Genomic DNA, 13,774 nt, shown 5'->3' on the forward strand with positions numbered 1-13,774 from the left:
TCAGTGGCACCATTTCAAACAGTGCATGTTTGTTTGACTTTTTTTTTATGTTACCAGGTGAAAGTTTATGTATTGTTGCTAGTTATTTGTGCCTTGTTCAAGGCACCTGATGAAAGGCTTGATTAGGCCTCTATAAATATTTCTGCCACAAACCAGCATGGTTGCAACTTTTGTGGGGCATTTTGTGTAGCCATTTATAGGACCAGTGCTGCAGTACCTGCTGGTTGCATGTCAGGAGATTACCAGGCCCTGTTGCACAGACTCAGATGCAGCGCCTATGACCGAATGGTTCTGTGGCACATCTCTGAGGCAGCCTGCATTAACTCTTGTGGCCCCTGCCTCCGATTATGAGGTTGAAGTTGAGAAAACCTTTCTTATCAAGATATAGCTTTTGAATGCTTTTGAAGTAGGACTTCCTGACATTCCTTGACCTTAATAGGAAATCATTTATATGGTTACGTGCATTACTCATGGATTTCAATTCATGCATTCCTAACCCTGGGCTGAGGCTGTGCTCATTCAAAGCAGTTTCAAAGATTATATTTATGCATACTAAACACCCCACTAGTGAGACATGCTGCTCAGCTACTTGCACTACAGACCCTGTTCCCTCGGACTGAAATTTACAAATGTGGCAGTGGGTCCAGAATTATGTAGTGCTATCCTCCTCCTTGCAGGTGGAATTCTTTGAGATGCTGCTAGATGATGAGAAAATGTGTCTCTACTTGGTCAGCACTGAGCTTGGAGTGAAGTGTGAGCAACTACTTTGAATATGGCTGTTCGGGGTAAACTAGGTAAATAGGACTGGCTAAGATCTTCATACCTGAAGATGGAGACTGGAGAGGAACGTCTTGGATGCTATCTGTTATGTCAGGCCACACAAAGAATTTGGGTGACGATGGCCAAATGATTTCCGATTATGTCAAACAAGACCCCAGTTGTAGGTTTACAGCCTCTTACAACCCAAAGAGGTGAAGCATATTGCTGTTTTTGTATCTGTATTATACCAAAAAAATGTAGGGGTATCAAACTAGGGATAATTGTGTGGTCCAGTGCATCAGTCCCCCTACATGAACCTATAAGTAAAATAACATGCACTGTTCCAAAAGAACAGACTCCATTCTACCAATTAGGGTAGGGTATCTTTTCAGTAACCACCTGCATTAGTCTTACAGGAACAGTAGCTCTCACTCACCATTGGGTGACAAGCTTCATCTTTGGGCCGTAGTCCTTGTCAGGGCAGCACTGCAATGTCTGACGGGCTCTAATAGAGGGCTCTTTGCCAGAGATCTTTTTAAGAAAGAATGCCAGTAGTGAGTGGATGTAAGAGGGGCTGGGTAACTACTAAAATTGGCTAAAGGTGCCCAAGAAAACTATCTTTAATACAACCTGGCACCCCTGTCAGGCTTAAAAACAAAAAGGGGGGAAGTACAGAAAACAGTGATCTGGTTCCCCACCAACAACTAAATGTATGTCTACCACCTTAATTGGAGATTTAGATATTATGGAACTGTGTGTGGGTATTCCATACACTACAGAACTGTTAGTCATGGTCAACATGTTTCTCGCCTAATACAGTCACACAGATCAGGTGGTGATTCTTCAGGTCCCGTTGTGCCTAACCCCTCACTAAGAGTTAAAAAAAAAAACCTCTACTCTCATTGCCTATGTAAGAAATCACAGAAATCTTACGTTGGAATCATAAACTTCTGAATTTGGGGACCCTCCTAGCTCAGGTACATGGGGCCCCTTGGGGATCGCATGGAGGCTGGCCGCTCTTCTGTCAAGGCAATTTAACTGAAGAGTGCCATGGTCAGTTTGACCTACCTTGTCGTCCAAGCTCCTCGGAAATGTTTCTGTATTACCTTCCGCACCACAGGAAAAATTAACTGGAATATCAACGTAAAACAGTTAAAGTCTTTAGGAATCTCTTGGACTTCTCCTCAAGTGTAGATTCTATGAAGCAAAATTGATTTTCTCCCACCTTTTTAAGACCATAGTCCAGTTTGGAGATGAAAAATGTTCAGTAGAGACACTGCTCTTCCTCTATTTTCGGCCCATTTCGGAGTACCTGCTTTTTTAGGTGGGGAAGTAAAGTTAGTGGAATGGAGCTCTGTTATTTGGAGAGCCTCCGTATCTCTGCTACCTCCTTTGTTCTCTGACCTCCCTGTGCAGCTGGACCACTGCAAAATGGTTATTCTGGAACAGATGTACTCTTAAACAATATGTAAATCTCCCATTTGACCTTACGTCCACTCTGTGTGCCAACACACATTTCTATATTTGTCAACACTTAGTGCCTGATTTAGATCTTGGTGGTTGCACCACCGAGCCGTGCCAGCGGCAGACCTGAGAAGACCGTCAAGTCGACGGTCTTCCGCTTGCCATATTTAGATGTTACAGACTTGCAGGGAGGACATTGCGGGACGTAATGGACATCATACAATGGAAGTGGCTGTGGAATAAAGGTAAGTCTCTCTCACACTCACACTTTCTCTCTCTCTTTCCCTACCTTTGCCACGTGTCCCGCTGCATCACACACAACACACCACATGCACACCTGTATCCATTGCTATTCCACCACAACACGGACATGCCCCTAACCCACATTGCCATATATCTATGAAAGAGCATACAACATTGGCACTGCACCCACACACTACAAAACCACAACAGCTAACACAACTACACACTCAGCTGCACAAACACACGCACAGTCAAGCACAACTACACACATCATGACAACAACCGCCACACACCACTCACCTGAGTGTTGCATGCAAAAACACAACAGCTTCAATGCCATATGTAAGTGTTACACATCTTGACACAACCACATCACCCACTCCAGCTCCATCCACCTCAGCCAATTGCATCCTGCACACACACACACACATAGTGACTCTTACACACAACTCGAGGCACATCATGACAGGTACAGGCCCACTGGCAGTGTGCACACTTGAACACAGTTGACAGATCTGAATGTACCATCAGTGTGGTGTCAGCATTCATTTGCCAATGAATACTGGCACCACAGTGACAATTGTGATGTGTGCTATATATATGTTGTGTACCAGTGTGCCCCCACCCATGACTGACCCACTTGTGTACCCGACATATGCATGTCACAGTAACTTAAAACAATTACTGTGACATTTATATGTCTGCAGTGGGCCGTGCACAGTGAACCCTCCAATGTACACAGTCAGTGCGGGTTCCCTACCTTTGTGTCCAGCGGCGGGAGCAGGGTTTTCTGCGTGGTCCCATGGCAGCAGCAGTGGTGGGTCATGTCCAATCGAAAACGAGAGTGGAATGGGGGAAAAAGATGTCTTTTCAACCCTTTCTTCCCCCTGGCCTTATCACTCACCCCCCCTCCCACTCTGCCAACTCCGACTTGGAGGTCGGACTGACACTTTTTCTTTGGCAGAAAGGAAGATCCAAATCTGCTCAGCGGTAAGTGTAGCTGGAATCATGCGGTCAGCCATTATTTCTTATGCTCCCATCGACGGTGGATGGGGTTCCTTGGCTGAGTCGGCTAAACTCCTGCGGGCTTTCGCCTATGGGACTGCCAACATCTAAATCTGGTGGGCGGACCGCCAACGCGACGTTTTTCAGTCGGAAAACAGACGTTGGGTGCTTTACCGCCAACACCTAAATCAGGCTGTGCTCACATCTATTCTTAGTGCTAGGTTGGTGAGAGCCTCTTTCCCACAAACAGCTTCAAATTGACTATGCAGAGTGTCATTGGTGTGCTTCATCTAAGCCTTTCTCTGAAGTAGGACAATAAAAACAGATACAAGGAAGCTTTGTAGAGCTGCAAACAAAAGAGAAGATTGGGTTGGGTGGTCAGATTATTCAATTCGCTCGGAGTGCTGCTAATGTGTTTAGTATTCAAACCATCTGCACTTCACAGTGAAACTTCCTCTTCTACTTTTGAAAGATGCGGAGGGTGCCATTGTCTTAGGTCAACGAGCAGAGCAGAAGGTCAAGAGTGACACATTCTTCCATCAGTCACTAAGCTTTTCTGCCTAGTTTCTGAGTTGATACCTGGTACAAAATTGCTCTAATCTAGGGATAGCATAGAAGTATTCAGAGCAGTGAAGTCATGTTTTGTCATTGGGCCCTTGCTTGATATAGACCTATTCTACGTGCCTTGTATTCTGTTTGTCAGCTATCCAAGTGGAATTATGATGGTCATCATTGGCAGTGATCGTAGCCTCAAGCCACTTTGAAGAGTAAAAGGTATTTTCATTGACTGCCCTGCACATGTTTCTAAATTCAGATGCCCCTTGCTACTTGAGATTTTTTCTTTTTCTTTTTTAGATCTAAATGTTGTGTAGTTTTGGATGAGATGACAATCAATGACATGAAACTTGATGACACAGAAAATCGTATTTCTTCTTGGGATTATATATGCTAGAGAAGACTCGTTCATTACCTGTAAAGCGCGGCTTATCACCCGTAGGGTATCAAGGTGCTGTGGTGGGCATGCTGATCATTCAAAGTGCCAGGTCTTGAGATCCATCCTGAATTTCTTCAATGATGCGGCCTGTCTGAGGTTGAGGGGGAGTGTGTTCCATGTCCGGGCTTCGAGGTAGAAGGTTCTGCCTCCAGCTGTGCTTTTCTTGATTTTGAGGCTGGCGGCGAGGGTGAGATGGGAGGATCGCAGCTGCCTGGTGGGGTGTAGAAGGTCAGGCTGTGATTGAGATAGTCTGGTCTGATGTTGTGAAGTGCCTTATAGGTGTGAGTCAGTAGCTTGAAGGTGATGCTTTTGTAGACCGGGAGCAAGTGGAGGTCTCCTAGGTAGGTGGAGATGTGGTTGTAGCGGGGATGTCCATGATGCGTCTGGCTGCTGCATTCTGGATTCTCTGTAGTCATGCTTCTTCATGATGCTGGCATAGAGTGCGTTGCCATAGTCCAATTTGCTGCTGACCAGGGCGTGGGTGAACATTTGTCTAGTCTGTGGGGATCCACTTGAAGATCTTTCGAAGGATCCATAAGGTATGGAAGCAGGGTGAAGAGACAGCGTTTACTAGACAGGTCATGGAAAGCGTAGAGTCCAGGATGATGCCTAGGTTGTGTGCGTGGTCGGTGTGGGTCAGGGCATTTTCTAGGGCGGCTGGTCACCAGGACTCGTCCCAAGGGGGGGGAGGGGGCGCAGAGTACGAGGATCTTTGTCTTGTCAGAGTTGAGCCTGAGGCAATTGGCTTCCATCTATGCGGCGACTGCTCTCATACCCTTGTGGAAATTTCTCTTGACTGTTGATGGACCGTTGGTCAGGGAGCGGATCAGCTGGTTGTCATCTGCATAGGAGACGATGTGTAGTCCGTGCCGACTGACAATCTTAGCAAGCGGGCCATGTAGATGTTGAAGAGGGTCGTGCTTAGTGAGGATCCCTGGGGTACTCCTGAATCCAGAATGTGAGGGGTCCAGAATGTGGTTTGATTGGAGAAACTCAGTCAGTTGCATGTTGATGGCTTTTTCTGTTACCTTGGCCAAGAAGGAGAGCAGCGAGATGGGTATATAGTTTTTCATCTCCCTTTGGTCGGCGGAGGGTTTCTTCAGGAGTGGGGTGATCTCTGCGTGCCTCCAGTCAGCTGGGAAGGTGGCGGTTTTGATGGGGTGGTTGAGAGTCCGGCAGGGGTCTGGTGTGATGGTGGCGCCGCACTCTCTGTTCTCAAGGACAGTACACGGTTTCATACAAAACTAATTTAATGGATCACTTTGTGCTGATAGTTCCTTTAGAATTTCATACGACTCCATAAATCGTAACTTTCATTTACCGTCCTCAATACTTTCCATCTGCAAGAAGGAATCATCATAATCTTTATAGTAAACAGAGCTGTCAACTTTCACTTAGGCAGCAAAATTCCTTTCAGATGCTCTAATTATATTTTTGATGTGCATTGGCCTTTAAACGTAGGAAAGTAGGCTTTCAAATATTTCATTTTTTAATCTGTTGTCCTGTGAATCTTGGGATGCTAGTCAATTCAAGAGATGTTTCACCAGTTAAGTATACATAATTTTGCATTCCAGACTAAGGCAGCATTCAGGTTCCATTCCACAACCATATTCATTGCAGTCTTGGGTTCCACAATGTAACTTTTCCAAACAGAGCACTCCATAGTGTCCCTAAAGCAGATGGTCAGTTTGTCCAGAGAACATTTGAAAAGTATTTTTGGTTCTTGTTTGGTTCTTTGAATGATCTATTTAAGACCTCTCTCCTAACTAGCTGCTCTTCTCTGCATGACATGCATATATATATATATATATATATATATAATTATTTTTATTTTTTATTTTTTTAAGCTTCCATTTAATCGAAATGGCTCATAAACAATTGCTGCTTTCAGGAAGTGAACTCCGAGAACCCTCACTCTAGAGTGCTTGATGTTTCTTTATAAGGATGAGTTGATCTGCCTTATAGTAGTTAAGAAGGTTCCATGCTGAGTCGTTGTAATGGACAGTATCAAGTCTTGCAGTTGACAAGGAAAATAAGTGGTGTAAGCACAGAAGATTGATTGTCTACTAAGGGAAGAGAAATGTTGCAATTGTGGTATGACCCGGATATCAAGGTAACCTTGGATAACGAAATTAAGCTCTTGGTGGAGAAGGGAATGCTTAAAGTTTCTATCATGCACAAATGTGGCCAAATGAAACCTTTCTTCGAGGTGTCTTAAAATAATGGTCTATAGGAGTTGAAGATGTGCAATTATATCAAATTCATATGAACTCTGGAACGATGAACGGAAAGATTTAGACAGTATGGGGTTGAAAATGGAAATAAGTTCATCAGTGCTTGTACACGGTTTTGCTCGCCCTTTTCCTTCTATCCCTCTTCCACCTTCCCCCTTAAACCGTCTGACAGTATCGGTTTCTGCCAGGAGTGTCCTTTTATGGATGTCGTCAGCTGGATATGTTGCTGATTAACGTGGTTTCTCTAGTCCAGCAGAGCAATTGTTACAAATGTCAACTGTTGCAGTGAACGACCTGCGCCCACTTTCTGGCCTCGGTGAACTGTGCTAGTGACCGACCTGCACACGCGTTGACCCTGATCTTGCCAACATTTCTGCTGCCCCCGTGGTGGTCCTCCCGGGCCTCTTCCCTCCTAAAGTAGCATCGCTTACTGAGCAGAGTTACCTCACTTACATTTTTAAAACGAAACAGTAACTGGAAAGGAACTACATTTAAGAATAGCTGGCATTTTCTGAAAATACTTTGGCATATTGAAGGTGGCTTACTGTCAGAATGTCTGCATTTACTGTTGAGATGTACACGTGATTGTTTTGGCATTCTCGGTTGGGTGCGTGATTAATTGGAGATTAAGGCATTTTCACGACCTAACGATGGCCAGCCAGCTGAGCAGTGAGATGACATGAGGTCCTCCAGCTGTTCTTTTACAGTCGGGTAATTAATCCCTTGTTACGATTCCACTTAGCGAAGTTCTGTAATGAAAGCGGTTATTTTATTGTCTTTACATCCCCTTAAGTATGGTGAGAAACAACCACTTCCGTATGTTTTCGTTAAACTCATCAGCCCAAATCCAGAAGTTATATACAAATACAGCAAGTACATTAGGTTGCACCTTTAAAACGTGTTACAGCGTTTCCCCGTTTTTTGTGTGTTCTCGATATGTTATTTTAAAACGGACATGCTGATGATGCCATCTATAAATCCACGGTACCTGGTTTCTAATCCTACCCTCTGCTGTGCAGCCACATTGTGGAAACTTGAGGTTAAATGACTTATTATTTTTGTACCGAAGTTCTCAGTTGTTCCAAAATTGAGAGCATTCCGAAGACTGCAAAATTCTAGAATCAACTGCTATACGCAAAACTGCCTTTAGAATCCCTTTTGTTTATTACTCTCGGTTGACAGCACAGCTGTCTGCATACCTATTGCTTCCAATGTACAGTTTCGGCTTTGGGTAACCCCCCCCCCCCCCCTTTCAGTCATTGGCGCAAATAAATCAGTCTTTTTCAGCCGTTGACGTGATATTGTTAATACCATATCAGACCAGACCTGAGGAGTATGCCTCTCTCAACTCGCGCTGCTTTGTGCATCATTCTGGCTCCTATTGAGGGCTTGCATTAGAAATGCATAAGAGACTATTTGAATTCTAAAAGTATGCTCAACATAGCATTTTCAGTTTTAAACGACTCTTAAAATATGATTTCTACGTTATTTTATTTTTTTTAATTTGCGGCAAGCGTTTTTTTCGGAATGTTTTTGTCTTGACTCCAGTAAGAGCCTGACCCTAATTTGCTCCCCTGTTTGCTCTTTATTAGATCATATCGGACAAGGCCATCCTGATATGATAAATTTAACACAGTTACTTCAATGTGTGGGCAGGTGATTAGATCTACCAATACCACACCAACGCCATTATCACACTATCACCACCACCAATAGCATGAGTATCAAAACCTGTAATGCCAACATGGCCATAGCCACTAACACTCATTTATAACCCTCCATCAGTGCTGCCACCACCAACACCACACCACAGCTGCCAATATCACTAATATACTTACATCACAATACCATATCACCAATACCACAACTAATAACACCAATAACTCCACTAATAACATAAAGAACACTCTAGTACCACTACGGTTAGGTTACCACTCATAAATCCACTGCCAATACCGCTACCACAATGCGAGAACTACACTAGCAACAATACAATACCACAACTAATACCACCACCAGTACACACCACTAACAGCTCTTCAAGTTATCTCCACTACTGCCAACACCATAAATACCACCTACACCAGAACCTGTGCTATCACCAATAATACCACTAATAGCACCTTCCTCAATCCCACCACCAGTACCTACAGCACTACAGATAGCCCCAAAACTACCACTAATACCACAACCAGTACCACTCTGAAATCCATTTTCACCGCTAAAACAACTAGTACCTAGACTACCAGTACCAACACGAATCATTGGCATATCCAAGTGGTGTGGCTTCAATGGCCTCTTGCATAAAAATATCATTTTTGCATTCCTCTGTTTTCATGCATTGTCGCCTTAAAAACCTGACCTTTTGGCCTCCCCATTACTTGTTTATCATGTTTTCATTTTAGCATTGTTCAGTTGCCTAATGTTTTATGCATAGATTTATTACATGGGTGGGGGACGTGCACTCCCCACTAGCTCACTCAGACAATTCACATACTGACAGGTTTAGTTATAAATTGTAGCCTATATACAGTAAGGTACATCTAAGGCTCGATCTGCAGAAGTACATTAATCCCAGCAGGTGCACGTTTTGCTTTAATATTTTAGCGCCACTACTTTAGTTGTTGCTCTAGTGGGGATTGGGCAAAATTGTGCTAACACTTTCTATTTTAAACACATGCTCTGTGCAGGTATGTCTATTGTGAAAAAATCAAAGCTTCAGAAATCCATTAGTTAAGAAAGCTACACAACCATAACCATGTGAAAACCAGGCTTTTACACACTGCCCTTCTCACACACACAATCTACTCACATAGGGTAGATCATAAAACACCCAAGAGTGCCTCCTATTTTAGGAGTGCAACTATGGACTATGATGAAGCATGCTACATTATGGTGGGTGGGTGGTTTCTCGTCCTTAACAAAATAACTTTTTCTGTTGTGAATTTGTCAGAAACACTGACTGTCACCTAAACTCTTATAGATGAACCTACATTTTTAGACCGGGTTATGTGTGTGTGTTTATTATTTCTCTGGGAGTTTGTATCCATGGGCCTTTAAATATCCTTTGGCCACTTTGTGGTTTGATGAAAAATTATACTGGAGTTGTAAATATGTATTTATTTTTATTGAACATATCCACATTGATCCTCTAGCCAACATGTGTTTTCTCTTCTGTGGTTGTATACCTTTCAGGGCAAAAATGGTTAATTCAGGAATTCAGATATCAACGATTGAGAGTACAAATGAAAATCCATGCCTTCACAGGTACTATTCTACACTTTTGTAGCACCCACAAGAGCAGTTGTATGGGATGTGTGTGTCCCTTGATTCAAGAGAGTGCTCCTCCAATAACTGATCCTGTGTAAACACCAGGGTGGACAAACTCAGCCAGTGTTACCTAGTGGATCACAAATGGCGGCTACTTTGCCAGGTGGCAAGGGACGCTTTCAAACAGTGGAGGGGAAACCTATCTCAATCTTTTCACCACCTTGAGAACAGGAAGTGTTCTAGTGTCAGAACCCTATGCTGGGCCCAAACGTGGACTATTATGAATTCTGAACAACTCCACTTTTATTCAATGATAGCAATAAATTATTGTCCAGTCAAATACTTTCTTCTATGACAAAAGGAGTATTTATCTAGGACTACAAAGTAAAATATGGCATACAAAAGCTATACACACAACCCACTAATGTCAGGGTTGCAGTGTTTATTGCAACACAAAAGGATGATGGATGGTGTGCTCAAACACTCACTCCCAGTCACATATCTGGGTTGAATCCATTGTTCTTTTGTTCCCCATGCCACCCCAGTTTGGGCCCAGCCATATTTAAATCAGTCTTGACCCTGCTTCCCAAAAGTGCCAGGCCAGATCCTCCCTGAATCGGAAAAAGGCATCCTGGAACTGGTTTCGGACAATCAGCCCAGTTAGCTTGATTCCAGTGGCACAGTGAGCAAGGGACCCATGTCTGGGCATACCCTGGCCACTTAGGCCAACATTAGCAACACAAAGGGATGATGGACGGAGTGCTGAAACATTTCAAACACTCACGCACAGTCACAGATCTGGGTTAAATCTGTTGTTCTTTTGCTCACCATGCCATCCCAGTTTCGACCCAGCCGCACGCAAATCATTCTTGACCTTGCTTCCCATGGGAACAGTCCAGCCCAAACTGCCAGGCCAGGCCAGGCCCTTCCTGGACCATAAACAAGAATCCTGGATTCAAGCTACCCTGTCTGATGAGGAGTGGGGCCCTAAAACAGGTCTCAGGATGTGGCACCAGTTAAAGATTAGTTGTTTACCTTATTGGCTTTTTTACGTATGCCTGATCAGCCATCTTTAAGTCACCATTTGCGATATGATTTTTTTTTAAAGGGCTGATACATATGTTCCTGCCAAACCTTTTGTGATGCCTCAGAGGGACCACAGCCTGGTTCTTACATTCCTAATGTGCTCTTCACTTGAGCCTTTGCACAGCAGTTGCTCCCTAAGATTACTTAAATTAAAGACAGTGTTCCTCATTGCGATTAAATCAGCTTGTTGTGAGTGAGCTGCCAATGCTTTGTATCTACCCTCCCTACACTACCAACTTTCCCTGACAAATTGGTGCTAAAGACCAGGGCAATGTTCCTCCCATAGGTTGTAATGCCTTTCCACACTGGAAAGCTACGCAGGGCTTCCTCGGACGTACTGAACACACTCTGTCCATGCTCTGCTGAGTCTTTCGGCCTCATTGCAGAAGGTTTGACTTACGTACTAAGGCAGCGGACATCAACTCTCAGACTGCACGGTGCATGTGCTTCGGCAGCCCACTCTCAACCCCGGCGATCTTATCAAAGTTTTTCCAGGCACTCCAGAAAATGTTGGGGAGCCTGATAATTATAATGATGAAAATAATGCTGCCTCCTTCAGTTTCACGATCCAGGCCATTTGACAGTTAATGTCAAAGGGCAGCAATCTTTGTCCGGCTGCATGGGGAGGGGGCGTTTCAGTGCCTTGGACAGCTGCTCATCAGTACAAAGCAATGCTAAGATGAATCCCTTATAAATATTAAAGGAACCATTTGGGGTAGCAAAAAGAAAAAACATGATTTTTTTCTTTATTAAGAAACTCCAGCTGGACAACATCGGTGGAAAAAACGTCTATATATTTATATTTATTGACTTATTTCATTGGTTGACTATTTACTTTTTCTCTCAGGCACTGCTGCCCCTGACAAGTGTTAGTGTACTTTCACAGAACAGTGCTTTCAGTCCCTGCAATCCCTTCACCTCTGCAGGCAATTCTGAAGGGCTGTCATTTGGCCCATAAGTGGTGCAGTACAATTTCTACGGGTGACCCTGAATCTGAGTTAACTGCTGCATCTCTGACTACTTGTCCCCGGTTCATGACACGCAGTCACGTTGTTGGGTTTTCCCTGATGGCCCACTCTTTGATTTCCGTTCTCTGTGAGACATCAGTACCAGAGGGTGGACATTAGGACCTCTCCCCTTTAGCCCTGATCGGGGTCTGTCACAACTAATTTGCAACCCGTTGTCCTGCTGCAATCACCCAATAGGCAAGAATCAGCTTAAAAAACATATGCATACCTACGGGGAGCACAATGATGGCTCTGTTGACTAGGCCCTGACATTGTGGGTGGTGGCGAGGGTGACCATTACTGGGGCAGCTGATGAGGAGTGCTGCCCTGTCCAATAGGCCGAGGGAAGAGTGTCAGAAGGCGCACTGAAATCTGATATAGCCCCTCTCATGTACACATACATAGCCCACCCTTCTTCTATTACCAGGCGTAGCCTTGAGAAGGTGTGCTTGGACATCATTACCCTCCTTACCTCCAAAGGTATGCGCTTCAGAGGTTGAAGTACCGACACTATGAACAGGTAGTGAAGGCGGGACAGCTATTGGTGGGGCAGGTCAGGCAGAGGGAGGCAAGAATGGCCATTCCTGCTATCGTCAGTGACTCGGGCGGGGGCTGATCTCCAAGCCACAGGAAATCGCACAGGTTCGCATCTTACCACAGTGTCCTCCACTCCCTGGAAATTGTCCAGGGTCCAACGCAGACTAACGCTTTCCTGGCTGGTATTGGCTTACTGTGCCTCTTGAAGGGCAGCAGACAACTGCTTCAGGGTGCCATCACTATGGAGGAAATAGAGCTGGCCATCTCGGATCTACCCTATTACAAAGCCCCGAATGAGGAGGACTTTCCAGCAGAGTTCTACAAGTGGACCAAATCCGAGTTGGTGGATCTTCCCCATGAGGCCTTTGCTGAGGCTGATCGCTCAGGCTCCTTGGGTATATTGTCCAATAGACTGCTGATTTCAGTCCTCCCCAAACCAGGAAAGGATCTTCTCCTATGGCAGTTATCGCCCCATATCCCTGCAAGCATTCTAGCAGACCGCTGTAAGTGAGTCCTTCCCTCTTTTTCATAATTATCAAGTGGTGTTTGTCCCAGGCCACTCATCATGGAGTTATATTTGCACGTCGGCGCATACGGTCTGGATGATGCCTTGCCACTGTTGTTGGATGCCTGAAAGGCATTTGACAGGATAAAATGGGACTATCTGCCACGGCCCGGAACTTTGGCCTTGGTGAGGATTTCATCTGCAGAGTGAGATTGCTCCGTGATTCCCCCTCTACACTAGTCAATTGTGTGGGCTTTCTTATTCCATCCCAGTCCGCAGGTGTACCCATCAAGGTTGCCCATTCTTCACCCTGTTATTTCTCCTTGCAGTGGAACCTTTAGCGGTGTCTATGCGCCAGCTGTATTGGATAATAGGTATTCCAAGCCCAAAGGTCCCGCCACACTGTATCTATATGCAAATTACATTTTACTTGCCTTGTTGGCCTTACCCTCCTCTATCCATGTGGTGTTGGAGACTATTGGTGCTTTTGTCGCAGTATCCGGCTGCAAGGTGAACTGGGGAAAGAGCGAGGCCTTGTCGTTGTCACCGATCACCACAAGTGCCGCAATCGCTTATTACCCATTTCAGTGGGAAAATTCCCACCTAAGGAGTCTGGGGATTCAAGTGAATAGGGGCCTGGAATGCATGATGGTGGATAACTTAGACCCCT

At 44.7% G+C, this 13,774-nt stretch overlaps 1 protein-coding gene across 1 annotated transcript in view; it reads left to right on the forward strand.

Annotated features, from left to right (window-relative positions):
- MSH2 (mutS homolog 2) overlaps window positions 1–13,774 on the forward strand; it is a 530,159-nt gene that overhangs the window by 338,291 nt on the left and 178,094 nt on the right. The gene's annotated exons all lie outside the window — the stretch shown is intronic.

Source organism: Pleurodeles waltl, chromosome 5 (assembly GCF_031143425.1).
Source record: "Pleurodeles waltl isolate 20211129_DDA chromosome 5, aPleWal1.hap1.20221129, whole genome shotgun sequence".
NCBI classification, from domain to species: Eukaryota; Metazoa; Chordata; class Amphibia; order Caudata; family Salamandridae; genus Pleurodeles; species Pleurodeles waltl.